Raw genomic sequence first — 21,459 nt, forward strand, 5'->3', positions numbered from 1 at the left:
TCCTTCCTTCCTTCCTTCCTTCCTTCCTTCCTTCCTTTCTTTCTTTCTTTCTTTCTTTCTTTCTTTCTTTCTTTCTTTCTTTCTTTCTTTCTTTCTTCCATCCTTCCTTCCTTTCTTTCTTTCTTTCTTTCTTTCTTTCTTTCTTTCTTTCTTTCTTTCTTTCTTTCTTTTGAATTTTAAGACAGTCTTTGGAAGTTGTGCCATTGAACTTGAACTCTGTATGTAGCCCAGGAAGTCCTTGAACTTAGCAAGCCTTATATCTCGGCATAAGAAGCAGCTGAGATTACATCCAACTGACAATTTACATCTTCGAGCCAAAGTTCTGTTGTTCTTGAATTATCCATGAAGAAGCTCCTGCCTTCACACCGACTCCATGGGAGTACATGAAACTGTCTATACCTCTCTGCTGTCATCCTGACTAGATTATCAGATACATTTCTGATCCTTTGGAAATTCTATGTTCTCTTTGAAAAACACAAGCAAGTAGCAACGGGATCGAGAGCAGGATGCGTGCTGGATATGGAAGGAATCTGTATGAGAAGCAGACAGAATCCAAAGCATATTCATCCTGATGAGAGAACACAGTGCAGGGGCTTTGGGGAGGGGTAGATAATGGAATTACTGATCTAGACAGAGGAAGGGGTGTGCATAAAGAAAGAGGAGCCTTTGCAAAACAAGAACCGTTCCTGGCCCTTCCTAAGTGAACAAAACATACAGCCATACAACTCACCCTCCCATGGCCCCTTTTCTAACTCAGTCCCTATCCTGTGTTATTTAAACAACCTCCAAGCTTTACTGTGAACCATTCACAAAACAAATAGCAGAAATCCTAGACTTTTTTAGCCAAATGACCATATCTCAGATTTCACAATTCTTACACCCAAACCTTAGATTTGGCATGTCAGTAAAACTTTGTCACCATGTGGTCTGGAGGACAGTGAGTAAGTCCCTTGAGAACTGCAGAAGTGGACACAGGCTAGTCACACTCACTTAGTCAAGGAAGATATACTATATGCTAGGTAATTCAAACCCACAGTTAGAAATAAGTCATAATTTTTGGAATCGCTTTTATCTTTTTTAACTTCCTTTTGGCTCTAGTTAAATGTTTACCTGACATATGCAAGTCTTTTTTCTTTAGGGCACCTGTAAGTGTTTTTGTGTACAAGACAACACATGAAATACTAACATGATCCCAGGAGAATTGGTTCCCCAGAAGGTGACACTCCAGGCCCTCAAACCACCTGATGCCACCTCTTCCAAGTCAAGGAACGTCCCTATTCACTCAGGAGCTGTGACACTCTGGGGACACTTGCCCAGGCCAATTTTCATAAACAGGCCCTGAAAAGTCAGGGAAGAATCCATCTTTGTGGATGGATGTGTGTGTGTGGAAAGGATGTCTGTAGGGCTTGTTTTAGATTTTCTAAGTGAGGCAGGCAAGGAATGGAGAAGAGAGTAGAACTGGTACCTAGAACTGGGAGATAGATGATTTTTAGACTTTTACTTGACCTGTCCAACCTGGGTCTTTGAATTGAGAAGGGATTTAGGACTCCAATTTTTTTTTGCCTCTTTCTACATTTTTAGAAGAGCATGAAATTTATTTAAGTTAGTACCAAAGTAGTATCATTAATAATTCAGGGATCATCAATGTTTGATGATAAAGTTATCTCCACACTTAACAACAGTTGTTTTGTGTAGATAACAATAAAAGGAGAAACGAAAAAACACACTAGACTCTTTGTCTCCGTCAATTTATTTTTCCAAACAAGCTACAAACGATAAAGTCATTCCACATCTTCTATCATGAATACAATCTCTTACAAAAGAAATATTACTTATTCTCACAGAATAAGTCTACCAAGACAGAAAACAGCAGAAATATCCATAGTTTTCTAGTGAATTACAAAACAGTAAAACAATTAACAGCAAACACAACCAACCCCTCACCTCCCTGGGGCGTGGGTAAAGATAGGCGAGGCTTTAGTACTATGTCTCTGTAATTTCACATTTAAAAAACTGTTTTACATTAATTTTTTTCTTTTACGTTTAGTACTGTAAGGACAAGGCTTTGATGGAGAAAAGTTAGGATTGACTTTCCAAGATATAGGAAGGAATCGGTGTTTGACCTGATCCTTCATCAGCCAAGAAGGGAGCTGCAGAAACCTGCGGCGTAGGGAAGCAGGCTGTGCTCAGCAACAGCAGAGCATCTTTTCCATTTGAATCCACAGGATTATCCAGTTTTAGCTGAGATTACCCTTGAGGAGTCAGGAGGCCACTCAGATTCTCTTTCCAGCTACTCAGTCCCCAGGAGCAATTCCAGAGACATCAAGAATCTCAGTGCAGAATAACACATGAGACTCCTTACAGTCACACACTGCACTGGGTTTTTCACTGAGCTATAAATCAGCAGGAAAAAAAGGTAGAAGAAGAAGAGTAAGAGAAGGAGAGAGGAGGAAGAAGAAGAGGAGGAGGAGAAGAAAGAAGGAGGAGGAGAAAGGAGGAGGAGAAGGAAGAGGAGGCGGAAGAAGAGAAGAAGGAGGAGGAGGAAGAGAAGAAGGAGGAGGAGGAAGAAGAGAAGAAGAAGGAGGAGGAGAAGGAGGAGGAGGAGAAGGAGAAGGAGAAGGAGAAGGAGAAGGAGAAGGAGAAGGAGAAGGAGAAGNGAAGGAGAAGGAGAAGGAGAAGGAGAAGGAGAAGGAGAAGGAGAAGGAGAAGGAGAAGGAGAAGGAGAAGGAGAAGGAGAAGGAGAAGGAGATCATCTCAGAGGGATATAAAAAACTCAGTAGGGAGGAACTCAGAGAAACAAGTCAGCAGAAAGTCTCAGCCTTTTTCTACAAGATAATATTCCTATAGAGAAATGCAGATTTTGTGTGTGTGTGTTAAAGAGACAGTATTTCCCCTGTACAAGGCTAGTGTCACTGAAGAATTTGATATTGACCCAGCAAAAGCAATTTCTGCATTTGGTGTTTGGAGTCTCAAGAGTAAAGCTAAAACAAGCGGTCATTACTGAAAGGTCCCAATAATTACTTTAATGGGACAGAGTGATTTTATGTGAAGGTCTTTGTGACAAGTCAGGAAGAAACAATCAAAAGGGAAAGTGTTTTCACAGCTTGTGACAAGGTAATACCAATAAATAGGAAGGGTGCCTCCATCCTTCATCACGGAGACCCTAATACTTGAATTGACCATATAATTTATTGTCCATGCCAAGGCTCTGTAGAGGGGAAAGGGCTGCAATTAGCAATTAGGCTGGAACAACAGGTAGGAACGGTTTAGACAAATAGCATATGTTTACCTTATTAATACTGGAGATAAGATTGTGGAAGAACAATGGCAGACAGTTATCTAATTAATGTTTATTGTGTGTGAATGGGCTTTTATGAGAAGCTCAATACACACTCATTTAACTAGTGTCTTCCATTAACTGATTACTAAACCAAAAAGTCTTATCTTTAAAGACAACATAACTGAGAATCTACTTGTTATGTGTGTGTCTTTGTGCGTGGTATGGGGGTTATGAGTTTGGGCATACATATTTGATAACACATGTGCACAGATCAAGGGAAACTCTGTGAGGTCAGTTCTCTCCTTCTCCCCTTCCACCATGTGAGTTCTGGGCATTGAACTCAGGTTCTCAGGCTTGGCAGGAAGCACCTTTATCCCCTAACCTCCTGAGCCACAACCAATCTCTCTACCCAGCCAGATCTTGCACGGCTTTCTTTAAGGTCTAGCCTGATAAGTCTGCAGATCTTCCCTTCTATGTATGCACCCCCATCACAGAGATCTACCTCCACACTTTCCAGTGATGGATCTGTATTCACATCAGTCCCATTTCTGGTACTGCATTCAGCTTAAGCTATTTCCAGCCTCTAGACCCCACCTTCCTACAAGCTCTCTTCTGCCCCAACTTACTTTGTCTGTATCAGATATGAAACTAACCAAAGAAGTTGACATACCCAGATCTCATCACAAAAACACATACACTATGAAAGATCAAGCCAGTGTCTCCTCTACAATTTAGAAACGTTTGCCCATGATAATTACCTCAAGATACAGAATTTAGAAAAACAATAATAAACTTCATTAAAGAACATGAGGAGTTTAAAGAAGACACAAGGAAATGCCTCGGTGAACATAAAGAGAAAGGTTAAGAGAATAAATGCCTACGTGGTGCCCAAGAGAACAACAACACAGGCTGATAGAAACAATAGAGCCAATCCAAGACTTCAAAGCAGAATTCAATAAAGAAAAGACACAGAAGAGGACTCAAGATGATATAAATAAAGATGGAGTTGAAAAAACCCAATGACACAACCAGACAACTCAAAGGAGAGCCTCACATGTAGAATGAATCAAACAGAAGATAGAACACCAGGACTAGAGGATAAAGTGGAAGAGCTGGACACAAGGAATATGAAAAAGAAATTAAAATCTGAAGAAGTGGAGCATCCAGGAAATCGAGACACCATGAAAACACAAAGCCATCTAATTACGGGCATAGATAACGGAGAAGACTTACAAATGAATGACAGATCTTTATCAAGATCTTGCTGATCCACTTTGATGGCCCTGCCTTATCTTTGCAAATTGAGAGTAATCTCATCCACTTCAGCCACGTTGTAAGGGGCTCTCTTTCATGTTTTAATACTACAAATCAGTTAGTCAAAGATTGTCATCTAAATAAGAACGGCCATTTAATAAAGTATACCTGACTTAGCTGGAAAATGGGAGTTTTTACATCTTTCAGGACTTATAATGATTCAAAGGTGATGTTTGGTCCAGATCCACTTGGATAAGAAATTGAAGTGAGCAGAGACAACATAGCACACAGTAGGAACACAAACAGTGTTTTGCAAGTAAGTTAATGACAAGAACACATCAAAATAAATGATTAAAAAGAACTCTGAACTTACATAAAATAACCCATAGATCTGTTTGTATTCAGTTCTTCCTATAAGAGATAAATCACAGGAGTGCCTACAAATTGCCATTCTCCAGAAATCAGAGCAGGCAAGCTGGTAAGTATCTCTATTTGAAGAACAGTAGGCTTAAAAGATGTACATCTTTCATTTGTTTTCTTTCTTTTCTTTATTAGTATTAAAAAGAGGGTTAAATCTATTTTCCCCATTTCATTAAAATAATCTTTCCTGCTCTTGCAAAATACATTATCTTGGTGAAAGAATTTGAATCTGGTGTAAAAGAAAGCCCACCACTGAACTAAGAATTGTAGTTGGGTGGAGAGAGAGCTCCCTGGCACAGAGCTTGTCTGGTGTGAGTGTGAGTTCCTGGGTTTTTGAGAGTGGAATAAGGGCAGGGAGGGAGGATCCTAGAAACCTGTGTTAAAAAGTCATAAAAGACTAAAGAAACTGAAGCTGAAAAGATTGAAGGGACAGCTAAAGAAAACACTTTGGGTAGCAATAGATGAAGAGTGGATGGAGTTATCTCTTCTATTTTTACAAACATTTAGAAACATAGTTTCTAAAATAAAAAAAAGTTGAAACAGCTTTGTTTTAACCTAAATATCCTGAAGAGGACCCCTTGCCATCTCTTTTGAAAACTCAGAACATTCTTTTAAATTACTCTATAACAATCTTTTCATGCTGAATGTTAGAGATATAGTATTAAGTGAGACAAAATATCTATTTCTGTATATTCTAGAGCAGATAAGTAATAAGAAACACTAGTCAGAGCCATCAACAGTGTATCTGTCAGCATCTGTTGGGATGCTGAAAATGAAGCTGGCTAAAGGGGACAACACTGATGGGAGAAAGAATGAAGTGAATTCAGAGATAAAAGGTGACTTTAAGGGGCACCAAAAGTCTTAAAGTTTACAGAAAAGTTTAGCATTTTCTACTGACCATGTGATAGAATCCATTTGAGAATGCTGTGCAAAGCAATGGCACACTGACTTATGTATTTAAAATACAAGCACATATTCCTAAGGAACAAAGATAGAGTCTATTTATTAAATTGGGTGATTGGAGTGGATGTTGGCTAGGGCTTTCCTACAAGAGCAAAACAAAGCAGTCAGATTCAGAACACACTAAGAAAGGAGAACTCCAGTGAACTTGTCATTTACCACCATGAAGAGGATCAGAAAGGATCCTGGAGTTGTTAAGCTTTCAGGTGACTTTTACACAAAGAGTGGAGTCAAAAAGACAATGAATCTATAAGTCTAGGTGCAGGTCGGAGTTTTGATTGGATTTCAACAATGAGATGCTATTCGAAGTTAAGGGCTATATAATATCACCAATGAATGAGTTTAAAGAAAGAAGACAGATATCCAAGAACTGAGCCATGAGCAATCCAACATTCCAAGGTGAAGAAGGAACCGTTATAATGGAGTTCTCCTTTCTAAGTGTGTTCTGAATCTGACTGCTTTGTTTTGCTCTTGTAGGAAAGCCCTAGCCAACATCCAAACCAGTCACCCAATTTAATAAATAGACTCTATTAATGAATTAATTTAATAAATAGTCTCTTGGGAAGACTCAAGAGACAAGGAGGGCAAAGGAGTAGATGGGAAAACAAAATGTCAAAGAGGACTTTGAGCCGTAAATTGAGAAGATGAGGATCCCTGATTTCACAAGTTAATACCCATGACCTTGAAAAGAGAAATCAAGGAGATAAGTTGGTCATGGCTGAAACTTGGAGCAGTGGGTTTAAGAATAAAAGGGGACATGAATAGCTTCACAGAGGCCAAACATCTTAAAAATGCAAAACATTTTGAAGACTTGCCACAAAAGGGTCTGGGGACTGGAGCAGTGTTTGAGAGAAGTGTGCAGGTGAGAGAAGAGGCGTCTTGGGGTTTGCTTTCTGAGGCTGGAGACCCAGAACCGTGAGACACTGTGCTTGTGTGAAGACACAGATGATCCAGAAAACTTGGGTACGTTCTTAAAATAGAGTTTTTCTTAACCCAAAGCAAAGACTAAAGTGTGAAAGAAGAGGTTTAGGCCACATCATTTTGGATAAATACAAAGAAAATGGGTATGGTTAGGGATGTATCTCAGTTGGTAGAGTGCTCATCTAAAGAGGCAAAGCCCTAGCTTCATCTCTGGTATTGCATAAACCAGGAACATACTTCACACTCATAACTCCATCCCTTCAAAGGTAGATGCAGGAGGATCAGGAGTTCAAGGTCATCGTTAGCTACATAGCAAGCTCACCACCAGCTTGGGATAACACGAAACCCTGTCTCCAAAACAATTAGTTAATTTAACCTAAAAAGACAGTGGTAGACAGACGATCCACACTAGTATTAGCACGATTTCTTGGTCACAACCTTAGCTAATCCCTGTTGCGGACTGGAAAATAAGGAAGAAATAGGGCAAGTTTCAAAGAGGATTAAGGAAGCCTCCAAGTGGAGACTTAAGAAGAGATCAGAACTGAGTCTGTGAGATACAACATGAATGGCTGAACTTAAAGATTACTGTGGAAAGTTTGTTCAATGTCCAGTTTGACTGATACTTTATGAATTCTTTTTTTTTTTTTTTTTGGTTTTTCGAGACAGGGTTTCTCTGTATAGCCCTGGCTGTCCTGGAACTCACTTTGTAGACCAGGCTGGCCTCGAACTCAGAAATCTGCCTGCCTCTGCCTCCTGAGTGATGGGATTAAAGGTGTGTGCACCACGCCCAGCTATGAATTCTTTATTGCATATTGATGTGTGGTATGGTTGTTATGAAAAAAGTCTGACAAAAGAGGAGCACATAGGATACAAAATGAAAGTCTATGCATGAACACACATTTTCTTTCTCACCTGAGTGTACCATTATTAACACGTTGGTACATACTCATATATATACATATATATATGTATATATGTGTGTGTGTATATATGTATGTGTATATATATGTGTGTATATATATGTATGTGTATATATGTGTATATATGTATGTGTATATATGTATACATATATACATATATGTATATATATACACCATACCTATATGTGTCTATATACTTATGATTACAAAAAAGTGGATTATATACTATTTATACTATTCTGTAATTTTCTTTTTATGCATAACAATATCTCTTTTGTACTTTTCCATCTCAGTAAAAATAGCTCTGCCTTCTGCCTTATAAAAATATGAATAGATAATACATGAGCATGATACAGTATATAATAGGACAACAGGATAGTCCAATCTCCTAGCCAGTTTCTCCCCAGAGACAACCACTATTATCACTTCCTTAAATGTCTTCCCACAGTCACACAATGCATATAAACATACTGAATATACATATGTATGTGCATACACAAATAGTAGCACCCTGCACATATTGTTCTATACCTTGCCTAGTAAATGATAGTTATATATCTTGAAAGTGCTTCCATATAAAAAGCCACCTCATCACCTTAAACGGCAACATAGTATTCTATTGTAATTTTATTTAACCAAATTTCATGCGTGGGTAACTTTAATTTTTCACCCTTTGCTAAATACAACCACATGGAATAAAATTTAGCACTTTTCAATGAGAGAGAGAGAGACAGAGACAGAGAGAGAGATACAGAGAGAATAAATTGAAACCAACAGTTTTCAAAAGGGCATTTGAGAATGTAAAACCAAATGTTCATTGAGACTAAGTTTAGAGCTGAGGTAAAGCAAGAGTCCTTGCATAGCATTCACAAGATCCTAGGTTCAGTCACGAGCACTGCAAACCAATATATAAAGTAATGAAGTCTGAAGCTAGAGCTTTGTCTAGAAGATGCTGAGGTAAATATTTGAGAGACAATTTAAAGTCCTAGGTGCTAACGTTCTTATGAAAAAGAAACTGGCTGTCTCTGTTACTTTCAAACAGATGCTCTAAGGAGACGCCTCTCTGTTCTGACGCCTTACACCTCTAGCTTAACCATGATGCAACATTATTCTCCCGTCATTCAGGAGATGCTTAAAACTCAGCCTCTGATGTGGAGGCACACCCACGTGTAGGTCACACAACGGAATCTAGGGGTTGCAAAGAACGCAGCAGCTGTGAAGGGTTTCGAATGTGCAGTAACCAAGAGTTAATTTCAATTCAAGTGCACAGTAAGTCTGAGGTGCTTCTGGCTGTGCCTGCCTGTGTTGCAGGCTGCATGTTTGTTGATTGTGTCCTTGGTGCTAAGGGCACAGAACATGCACCTATCACGCTGTACGTGTTGTAGGCAACATCAACAAAAGCTGACCTGAGAAGTCTCTGTTCCATGTATTACAATGATTTTATTGTCTATACAAGGTTTTCTGCCAGCTTAGAGACACAATGGTTTAATTGTGGAGAACATAGACTTTCAATATGGACTTGTCATTATTTCTAGTATATCAAATTGCTATATTTTTAGATTTTACTGGATTCAAATGTTAGATTTTTTTAAATTTGCTCTTTTATGTACTGACTCGCTTTATATTTTAAATTTATTGAATGAATCTTGGCTTTGGATTAGGTAGAACTGGCAACAATCTCTGAAATGACCCCACCTATACTTGTGTCATTTTGTAAATTTTTATATAAAGTAGTATTCTCAGCATTGATGAGTATAAAATCAAAGTAATAAACAACTCTGGAGAATATTGAAGATGTTCCATGTCCGGCAATATCAAATATTCTACTAAGATTTAACTCTTTCTGTTACAATGAATGTCTTTAGTATACAGATTTTGTTTGATATTAATATATACAATTATTTGTATTAAAAGAATTATTTAAAAGTCTATTTCTTAATGATTTATTATGAGCCAATGTTTGATTTATATAACTACTTTACATACATGGAGTCATACAAAATTTTCTCAAGGGAAAGGGGCTATGAATAGAAAAAATTCAGAAGCCCTGGCTTCGATGACCCCCTTTTTTGTTAATGAGGCTGTGTGGCTAAGAAATCATGTTCCTTTGTGTGACAGTGATTATTGCATTGGCACTTTTTAGAGGAGCATATTATACAGATTGCAATCAAATTAGAATTACTGAAATTATTTACTTGCCAGGGAAAATCAGAAGATATAGTTTCTTTCACATAAAATGAATTATTAACTAAATTGACAAAATAGGCATCTTTAGTGTCTGGAATCTTTTTCAGGGGGGCAAAAGCTGTTGCTGTTTTGTTTTGGAATAGAGTCTCTCAATGTAACCCCATCAGAACTCCACAATAAGAATCTCCTACCCTAAGCCTCCTGCATGCTAGAACTCAGATGTGCACCACCATATGCAGCTGGTTAGTCTTGGGATGTGGAGGGATGGTGGTCTGTGAACACTGGGTAGGTGAGAGAAGCTGCATCCTCTGATTCTCTTTGCTTCTGTTTCCGAAGAGAGAAGTACATGTGTTCAGCGTCTCTCCCTCCACAGGCTGGAAGGCACAGGAGTGTGAAGGGGAACGTGGGAGATGGGTTTCAAGCATGGGGCTTTTTATATAAATGTGTTACTATAACCGCTCAAGCGAGAGCTCAGAGGAAGCAGAGATACTGAAATCAAAGGGATGCTCATATGGGAGTCAGCAGTCTTCACTGGCTCCTTGCCTTGCGCCTACCACCTACCTACTTACCTCACTTCCCAGCTGAGAGTCTTCAAGGCTGGCCGAAAGCTCAGTGACTTGTTCCAGAAGTTCTAGAAAATGAACACTGTTGGGTTTTTGTTCATTCGTTTGTTTGTTTTGTATTTTTGCTTTTTTTTCCTTTTTTGCCTCTTATTGAAATGGATATCTTTTCCTTACAATATATCCTAATTATGATTTCCTCTCCCTTCGCTCCTCCCTGTTCATTCCACCTCTCTCTCCCTCCAGATCTACACCCTTTCTGTCTCTCATTAGAAAACAGGCTTCTAAGGGGTGATGATAATAAAATGTAATAAAATTAAAACTAACACATTGGAATTGGACAAAACAAACAGAAGGAAAAGAGCCCAAGAGGAGGCACAGGAGTTGGAGATCCGTAAGCTCAGGATCCCATAGAAACACCAAACTGGAAGCCGTAATATACACACAAAGGACCTGATATACCAGACAGGCCATGGGCACACTATCTCAGCTTCTGATGTGACTATTGCTCATGTTGATTTAGATAACCTTGTTTTCTTGGTGTCCTCTGTCCCCTCTGGCTCTTATACTCTTTCTGCCTCTTTTGGCGGTGTTCACCAAGCCTTGAGAAAAGGCATTTGATGAAGACATCCCATTGAGGGCTGTTTCAGAGTCTCTCACCCTTTGCATGTCTGTCTTGCGGGGGCGTCTCTATATGTATTCCCATCTGCTTCAGAAAGAAGCGTCTCTGATGGTGGATGAGAAACAAGCTGATCTGTGACTATAGCAGAAAGTGAGGAAGGAAGGAAGCAAGGGAAGGAGGGAGGGAGTGATGGGGGGAGGGAGTGATGGAGGAAGGGAGGGAGGAGGGAGAGAGCGATGGAAGGAGAGAGCGATGGAGGGAGGGAAAGAGAGATGGGGAAGGAAGGAAATGGGGAGGGAACAAGGGAGAGAGGAAGGAAGGAAAACCTTCTGGACTCCTTCTCTAAGGCAAGTTTAAAAAACAAAAACCAATCACATAGCTACACTCCATATCTGACTTACCAGGCTCAGTGGTGAAGGGGAAGGTCATTGACCTAGAAGCGAAGCGTGCCCAGTTCATTCTGGGCACCTATGTGTCTGCCTGTGAATGAATACTGCAGAATTGTCATCAAACAGACTCGCCCAGAACTTCACCCGCAGTCTCTGTTTCTGCATATGACCTGGAATTCACACAGGACTCATCCTCAGCTCTACCTACCATCAGGAAAGTGTCCATTACTTTTTGCATGGCCTCTAGCTCTGTGGTAGCCAGTCCGAACCAGCAGCCATAAATTCCAAACACAGCTAAATGTTGACCTAGTTCTAAAGCCAGCTGACAGTGGCTTTGCCTCTGGGAGTCAGTCATACTCCTGAGTACTCTCTGCTAACCGAGTGCCACCTTACCTCTCTCCTCCACATCATCATTATAATTAATAAGCAACAATATCATCCCTCGTGGTTACGTGCTCATTAGGTGTTAACTGGCCTTAGCATCATTATCTCATTAAGCCCTTCCAGCTAAATTATTTTATCAGCTTCCCTCCAAAGGGGGTCTGTGCTGTCTGTTTGCAAGGAATCCTCAGCACAAGCAGAGGAAAGCAAAGGGAGAAATCACGGGTATTTACATCAGTTTGCAGCATGAACAGTTTCTCAATTAATATTGCATCTACGACTTTACATTGCTATAAATCCTCTCACATAAGTGTTTCAAACAATATCCAAAAGCTTTGTAACTTATGGCAATCATTTTTATGGATGGGAAAATGTTGGAGAAAAATATGAAGTATTTACAGCAGTTTAAACTTCCTCCCTACTTACACATCTATTTGGATAATTGATCTTACCATCTTCTCTGGGATGCTGAATTTGGAGATCTTATATTAAATGCTGTGGTAGGGGCTTGTTTCCCCCCCACCCCAAGGCTTCAGTTACTCTAGATGGGATCTTTTTCTTAACTTCCATGATAATGCTTACCTTTTCTTTCCATTAATAGCAATCATGTTATAAATCAGCCTCTTAGCAAGGGAGATGAAGAACAGTCTACTCATAAATGAACAAAGAATACAGGCTAATGTGTTCCTCCTGGTGTGCTTTCATTCTGTCTATTCTGTCTATTGTTCGTGACTTTTTGTGGGGACCATGAACTCTTTTGGTCCTTTCCACCGTTGTCTCTAGCTCATGCACCTTCCCCAGAGGTTGCTGGATCGCCACGCAGAGTCTGAACTTGTCCTTCTACAGCCTCTTAGTCACACTCGGCTTCTCGATCCAATTATCCCCTCCCCCACCCCCTGCCTCCCCAGTCCTTAATCATCTCCCATGCAATTCGTCATTCACACTCACTTTCCCAAGTAATTTTCCCTTCTAAATATCTTATTATTTCATACTCCTTCTTGCACACGTCCTTCAAACTCGATTGTTCATTTGATTTTCTCACAAATTGGACCATCTTACTGGACAGGCAGCCTTTCCTCCGCTCCATTGTCTTCTTCCTCTGTCTCCCTCTCTACTTGATAAATTCTTTATTTCCATCTGAGCAAGCAAGGAATTGAAATGGTTTGTAAATCTCTTCATCTTCTCTGTCTATTTACTTAATTGTCAAAATTTAATTATCATTTTAGGAAGAAAAAAATGGAGATTCCTAACTCAAAAGCCTCCCACACATAAACAATTAAGGGGCTTGTTTGTTTGTTGGTTGGTTGGTTTTGTTGGTTTTTTTTTTTTATCTCATTAGGGGAAATAAAGAAATATTTTTCCCATCCCCAGATAAAATAGTATAAACTAGTACTGCTCTAAGTAAGATTAGCAAGTTTTTTCTTCTCTGGGGGTAAAGTCCAGCGTCATGTGCCAGAGTTGCTCCTGCCTAAACCTTCCCTCTCGTGGGTTGAAAAACAGGCCTTACACACAAGTCTTGCTTCCTCACTGTCCTGCCTTGTCCCCTGTTGTCTGGGAATACCATTCAGCTCTCCAGTTCCATGGTTTACTTGTAAGAACTCCATGGGCTTTGAGGACCTTGGCTGTCCTTTTTATTTTCCTATCATTTGTTAGTTTGTTTGAAGTCTCAGAAAATCTTGTTTTTACCCCAGAGGCATTCATTATTCTCCTTTTTATTATTTTCTCAGCCTCCAGAGCCTCCTGGTCTCATCCTTTTGTGGTGAATGTGTCCCTCTCTCGGATTCCTGTCAGGAGCAAAAGGTTTGCTTTTCATCTGTGGTCCTTATCACCTTTTCATTTGCTGCCCTTTCATTCACCGCCCCTTGGCTGCTTGATTTTACTCCACATACACCCCATGTTTAAGCCTGACCATCCTTTGCAGTTGGTGTGCTTGCTGAATTTCCCCCATCCTGCTTCCCTAGTCATGGGACAGCCATATTGTTCACATGATGCCCCTGGGTGGCAGTAAAGGAAAGACAGCATGATCAGATACTTCTTTAGCCATAACCACAATGATGGCATTAAACACCCCAGAGAGGACAGACTCACTGTGGTGTGCTTATAGGAAGAACTGCAGCAATTTCCCAAATTCCATCTCTTTATTCCATCCTCTTTGGAAAATGGTACTCATTTTTCCAGGTTATTGATTTTCCCACTCGATCACAGGTATATAAAGTCCTCATATGAGAATGAGTTTAGTGGATTGTAAGCTCAGAAACCTGGCACATGTTTTCTACCCACCTGGCTTCCTTTTTCTGTAAACTGGCAATAGGTATAGACCACCTGGGTTGAGGAGAAACCAGCATTTTGCATGAATTAACCAAATGTGTGTTTCTTTGAAAAGACCTGAGCTTCCCTAAGTTCATCCTTTTTTAAAATAATCCAAATTATCTAGTGTTATTGCTACAATATGACCCTTTTCTCCCTCAATTTTCTATTACAATTCACACGAGATTTCTCTTGAGGGTACGATAGAGTCTAATTTTCTTCATTATTCAATTTGGTGCCTGTTAAGTGAGACAGGCATTCACTGACAAGAAGAACATTTAAATTTTGGCAAATAAGTTCATTATTATTCAGAAAGCTTTGCAACCCTCATATTTAATAAACCTTTCCATTACAGAGTAAGAAATCATGGAAAATAGTCAAACAAATTAGCAATGGGGCCACCAAGAGAGTACATTCAACCCTAATAAGGAGATGTCTCAGTTTATCAGTTTTCTGTCAATCATTAAAACAAGAAAGATGAAACTTGCAATTATATACAAGGAGACATAACTCCTAATTCCTTCTTCCTACCTGCAGCAGAAGAATTTTAATTGCTTGGAAAAATATGATTTTTCTTTTCTCTTGAAGGATAAAGAAAGCATATTTAGTTGCTTTAAAGTCAATGGCTGGAATAAGAACACACCAGACCATTCATAAATTTACCTTTCACAGGGCTACTATTCAGATACTCGGATCTTTCACACAAGGCTTCACACTTGGAAGTGTGAAGTTCTCCTTTTCACCAGAATGGTTAGAATTATATGAGTTTGCTGACTCCACTTGTGCACAAAGGGAGAAATGCTGCCCTACAATATTTGAAAATTAGCTGGGCATGTTTACATCATTGCAAGACCACTTTTGGTTATCTGTGACTGTCTCAAAAAGCAAACATTTTATATATATATATATATATATATATATATATATATATATATATATGAAAAGTTTTTGAGGCAGCCCTATGTTCTGGTCTCACTTTGTATACCAGGCTAGCCTCCATCTCATAGAGATCCACCTGCCTCTGCCTCCAGAGTGCTGAGATTAAAGACATGTACCACTATGCCCTGCCCATCACAAAATACATTTTGATTGTGTATTTTCCCTCCTCCCAACTCCATCCAGATAGATCTTCCCCACCTCCCTATCCACCCAACCTTCTGTTCTTTCTCAAAAAACAAACAACATCAACAAGAAAAAAAAAAGCAGAAAAGCAACAACAAAAATCAAAACAGACAAAAAAAGCAAAAAAGGAAAGAAAGAAAATCAATAAGATAAGAAAAAAATAACCCAAGACAAAACCAAAAGGGTACAATAAACATTTATTCCAATATATCTTGAATATGTTAATTATTTAAGTTGATTTTTCATTTATTTATCTTGGCCCATTGATTTTCTAAACTCCTATCCGAAAAGTTTATCTCATTAATTTCATGCTTTCTTTAATACATTTGTCATATAGAAAATAAATACTAACATATGCCTACATAAAGAAAAGCAACAGAGATAGTTAGAGCCTTAGTCATAGGAGGGTATAGACATTACCTGAAGGAAGCTATTCCTTGACCTGAACTGAAAATGAAAATTGAAAGTCAAGAGTCACCCATCTTACCAGTTAAGTCATAAATTGCAATGTCTAAAGTCATTCCCTATAATAAAAATACCCAAAACCAATATTATATGTCAGTGCTCCAATTTTGAAATTCCATTGTTTTATGTATTATAAAATATGCCCTGGACTCAGAGATAAGTATTCAATAGATTTGTTGATAATGAAGGAGATAGAAAGGATTAATTCTTAAAAGGATTTCCAATGAGATCAGACAACATTTTTGTCTGTTTCTTGTTTTCCCATTCCTTTTTTAAAAAGTGGCAAGTCACAGGGATAACACAGAGAAACATTAGCTTTCCCTGGGCAAGGATGGGATGCAGAGAGTAGTCACTGTGCTTCCCAGGATGGAGGGTTCTCCTATACACATCTCAGAAGGAAATTATCTCTTTCCCTCATACCTGGAGAACGTTCTTGTGGTAATCTAAACAGTTACTTAAATGTGTATCTTAGTGCACAGCAAAATTGCTTAGGCAGAGTGAAGCCTGGAGGTGGTTACCTCAGGGGTACCACAGCACGGTCTGTCTAGATACAACAGGCTCCCTCCAAAGAAAATTCCAGAAGAGAATGGGAAGACCCTCTGTGTTCACTTTACCTATCATGTACCTGCAAACCTAACACGTGCCTGATGCATACTGCATAGCACAGGGATGGGAATAAGGAAAGAGCAGGAGGAAAGGCAGGCAGCTCGGATGGTAGGGGACTCAGAGATAGCATCTTTTTAATACCAGAGAACCTGATGTGTGTTTTTAAAAGTTGATAAAGGAGACCCTCCCTAAAAAAGAACAATGTTTATGTAACCTAACAACAAAAGGGAGGGTATTTTGAAACTGGCCATTGGAGCCTGGGCCCTGATGTTAAAAGCCTTTCAGAACTAGAAGGAGTTTGAAGTCATTTGGGAGACATTCATAGGGGATGGGAAATGGCTTACCTACAGTCGCATAGCTTTTTAGTATTAATTTTTAAAAAGAACTAAAACTAAGGTATCAAAGTTTCCATGCCCAGCATATTTCCTGTTGTGGTTTCCTACATAGAATAGAGGGAATCCTTAGTTCTGAACCCCATCCCCTGTTTGTTTTCTGGCTCAAATCATTTAACACTTCCCTCTCTAGAAGCCCTGCCAACCCCAGGCACTTCTCTGGCATCCCAGGACTTTGCAATGCTTGCTAAATAAAAGTAGTCAAGGTTCACAGAGTGTTTATAAAATATAGGCTTAGAGAACATAGCCATGGCCATGACTGTGGCAGTAGGAACTCTCCCACTGACTACAGGGTACACTCAAGGACATCTATGTGGCTACATATATATGATAGCCACTATTTTCTACAGAGACATTTGGATGAAAGCTCTACGGAAAAGGAACAACGTCTACCTGCTTCTAGTTCTGTGTTCTGTGATGTTTTTCATATTCCATAATGTTCTCTTCTACAAATAACTACAATGTCATGTTTCAGCCAAATATTTTTAAAGAGTTCAGTATCACCCTGTGACTCCATTGATCTAATTAGCTCAATACACAATGTCACCATTTGATGTATAAACAAAAAGTTCAAGGGGGGGTTGAAGTACTCTTATCATTGACCTTTATCATACAAGAGTGTCATTGCCAATATCTTTCAGATCAAGAATGCAGATCTACAGTACAGAGAAGTAATATAGAGACTAATGAGTTGGTGTTTCTTAGGAAAGGACAAGAGCTAAGTAGGGGGACCACTGGAATGCTTAGCCTTGCCCCTGAGTTCTGATCCAACAGGAATACCATAATACATATTCCAGTGGGGACAAAAACAGAAGTCCTGCAGCAAAATACATCCACATTCCTCTATATTTTGATTGTTCCTTGATTTCAATCTTTAAGAAATTATGAAACATCCCTCTCCCTTGCATGTAGGGTGTTTTCTTCTTATTATCTTTCTCTATAGATATGACCCCACACTGTTCACTGTTAGCACTCTAAGAGGTCAGCACTCCAATCTGTTGTCCAGCTGGTTCATCTCTGATCTGACCCTGATAAGAGCCTCACTGGAGTGAAGAAAGTGTAGAGGGGAAACTGTGGCTCATAAGACTGGACAGCCATCCATGAAGTCTTCTTGAAGTTGGTGTCCAGGGACCAGTGTTCAAGACACTCCATAGCAGTGGGAAAGCAGTACAGGGAGATGTTCTTCTGGGAGTAGGTTTCCCTCTGGTTCTGTAAATTATAAATGAAAGATTATAAAGTTAAGCCACAGCAAAAGTGGAGATCTTGGTAAACACAAAGCTTAAACAAAGCCTGATGAAGGATTCGTTGACTTTTAAGTGAAGTTTGTGTTTTCTTTCAGACAGTAGAGTAGACTATAGGAACATGGAAAATCTACCGAAGCATCCTTTGTTCCTTTATCAAATTTGCAGTATCCGGAAAAAAATAAAAACAATACTTGCAATTAAATCCAAGTGAATCTGCATGCATATGATTTATAACATAAATGAGCTAAGGCAGGGTATAAGAGGAAAAGAAAAAGTCCAGGAACGTAAAACTTTGTGCAACATTGTATGGAGTTGACCCAAAGGGAGAATTGTTTGGACTAAGAGCCAAGTACATGCTAATATTAGGGACAAACTTGGATTTAAGATCCCATGAAAAGTCAGAAGCACTGTTACCCAAGCCATGTTCAATTCCTGGGCAACCGATATGATTAGTTCCTAAAGTCATTAACAAAATAGGACAGAATGACCCTCCCTCTCCAAAGGATAGGTAGTCTAGATGAGGGATTTCTAGTTTGGGGCATAATTTACCAAAGCCATCAAAGGCATATTATAGTGCCACCACTTAGGTATTAAAGAAAATCACCAAACCCTTGTTCTGTCCACCTGTCCCCTTTCTCAAGTCCAGGAACCCAGAGCCATGCTATATTTAATTGTCCACTCGAGTTTCTCTAACACAACAGATAACAGTTGGATGGAAAGTCTTCTAATCACTAGGTCTGCATTTTTCACATTAGAGTATTATTAACAATTGTTTGCAGGGCATGGTAGCACACACCTTTAATGACCAGTAATTGGGAGACTGAGACAAGTAGATCTCTGTGAGTTCAAGGCCAGGCTGGTCTATTCAACATCTTCCAGGCCAGCCAGGACCACATACAGAGATTCTTTCTCAAAACAAAACAAAACCATCAGTAGCTGAATGTGGTAGTTTGAATAAGAATGGTCCCTATAGGCTCAAAGGTTTGAATACTTGGTCCCTAATTGGTGGACCTGTTTGGGGAAGGATTAGGAGGTGTGGCTTGTTTAAGATGTGTCACTGGGGGTGGTCTTTGAAATTTCAGGAGCTCAAGCCATACCTCCTCCTCCTCCTCCCCCCCCTTCCTCCTCCTCCTCCTCCTCCCCCCTCNNNNCTCTCTCTCTCTCTCTCTCTCTCTCTCTCTCTCTCTCTCTCTCTCTCTCTCTCTCTCCCTTCCTCCCTCCCTCCAACTTGTGGATAAGGTGTATGCTCTCAGCTATTATTTCAGCAACATGATCAAGGACTCACCATCTGAAACTGTAATCAAGCCTCCAATTATATGATCTTTTTAATAGACATGGTGTCTCTTTACAGAAATAGAATAGTAACCAACACAGTGACACAAACACTCCCATGGCATAATGACAATTTGTAAATGGAGCTTGAACCCATGAAAGTCTAGATTACCAGAATCTGAGAAGAAAAGAGAAGGAAGAGATAAAGAAGCAAGGAGAGAAATGTATCTTTACACGCTACTTGTTTAATCTTATCAGACCTACACCAAGACTCTTCAGACACTTTGATTCAAAAAAACAAACAAACAAACAAAACAGAAGAGCTGCCAAGGTAAGACTGAAAAAAAAAAAGACCTTCTCTCAGAGCACATAGAAAAAGTGGCTGCTTTAGAAATGATTCTACAGTGAAGCCTACACTCCCAGGTCCTCCCCTAATGAAATGTCTCAATTTAAAAGCGAGTGAGCTCCAGAGTAATGGTTTAATCAGCATTACCCAGGGGCCGACTAAAAGCTAAAGCCCAGGTCTTCCAAATCCCAGCTCTCAGCAAAGCCTACGTAAACCCTCGTGAGCACAACACACAGCTTTTATGGCAGACAGACAGAAAGATCATCCTTTGTAAACTCCAGAGCAGTGTATTGATGTCATCCGGTTATTCATTTTCCCTTCCTGGATGACAGGCTGCAGCCTGGCATGAGAATCTGCGTGCTAATAACTTCTTGGGGCACTCTAGCATTCTGTGTGTAGGGATTCTCCTAGAGGGGGGGCTGGAAGGTCTCTCTGAAGGGGATTTCTAGGGACACCATCGGAGCCCAAACATCACAAGACTGTATAAACTAATCATCCATCATGTGGTGTGATCATATGCAGGAGTGAACACTGAGATGCACAAAGAAAACACCCTCTGGTTATAATATCTATTAAGACTGTGGTTATGTAGCTCAGTGACTCCTAGTTCAAAGCCCTGGACCCTATCCCCTGCAATGAAAGGAAGGTAAGAAAAGGTCGAAAATGAGGAAGAAAGTGACAAGGAAGGAGGAGAGAAAGAAGATCATACTTAAATATATAAAAAGGATATTCAAGGGCTGTGGGGGGCAGGGCAGTGCTTAATTTGGTTTGTAAGAGACTTGCTGAGTAAGCATGAAGACCTGACCAAGTTCAGAAACCTATGACTCATATCAAAACCAGGCACAGTGGTACATGTCTAATCCCAGTGCTGCAGGGGCCCCACTGAATGGATGAGACAGTGGAACTCTGTCTCAACAAATGAGAGAAAGAGCAGTTTAAGGAGATACCCAACATCATCTTCTAACCACCAGACTCACCACAGGCATGTGCGCATCCCACACAGACACATACAGACACCACAGAGAGAAAGGGAGAAACGGAGAGGGGTGGAGGGGAGTCAGGGAGGAAGGGTAGCAACATTACCAAAGAACATCATTGAGAAGGAGCACAGAGCAGTGTCATATAAACAAACATATTCTATATAACAACAATATCCAACCCCCTCTGCCTGGCACAATCACTTCTGTAAGTCCTAACCCCCTATGCGTGAGACTGTGATTTGGTGAGTCTGAGCAAACTCTGAAATCTCTGCCTTTCACTACCTCTTAGATGGATCTTGTGCAGCCAGGAACAGCTGGGCATTTGGACTGTACACTTGAGTAGTGAGCTTTCAAGTTTACTAACCATATCTTGATTTTTGAAAAATAAAAACCCTGAAGAAGTGTGGATGCCTCATTGTAGGGCAATAGGCTATGCACAGACAGGCTGGTCTCCAGTCGAGTTGAGGTGTGACCCCTGATGAAACCCAGTGGTGGTAATCCCCACCTACATGGGATGGAAGGCTTTCCCTCATGTCTCCTGGACCCCTGACTCCTGTTGAAGTTACCACCCAACAGCCCTCACCAGAGAAGCATGTGGCTATGTAGACAATGTTTCAAGCTTCTGACCTTCAGGCTAGACTCCTCCCAGTTACCTAGCAACAGCAAGATAACAGCCCACCATAAGAGGGGCTGTTTGGCCCCTCCTCACTCTCTTACTCTCTCTCTCCTCACGCTCTCTCTCTCTAACCTCTTACTCTCTAGCCTTTTCTCTTTTTCTCTCTTCCCCCCTTCCCTCCTCTTGGCCATGGCCAGTCTCTCTCTCTCTCTCTC

The 21,459-nt window shown here is 40.1% G+C and overlaps 1 long non-coding RNA gene across 2 annotated transcripts in view; it reads right to left on the reverse strand.

The window, feature by feature from the left end:
- Nucleotides 1–15,501: 15,501 nt before the first annotated feature.
- Nucleotides 15,502–21,459, reverse strand: part of LOC115031283 — a 46,041-nt gene continuing 40,083 nt past the window's right edge. For both annotated transcript variants that reach the window (XR_003836882.1, XR_003836881.1), the window contains exon 3: nucleotides 15,502–17,995. This is a non-coding gene — a long non-coding RNA (uncharacterized LOC115031283). The remainder of the gene's footprint in view (nucleotides 17,996–21,459) is intronic.

The sequence above is a fragment of the Mus caroli genome, chromosome 6 (assembly GCF_900094665.2).
Source record: "Mus caroli chromosome 6, CAROLI_EIJ_v1.1, whole genome shotgun sequence".
NCBI classification, from domain to species: Eukaryota; Metazoa; Chordata; class Mammalia; order Rodentia; family Muridae; genus Mus; species Mus caroli.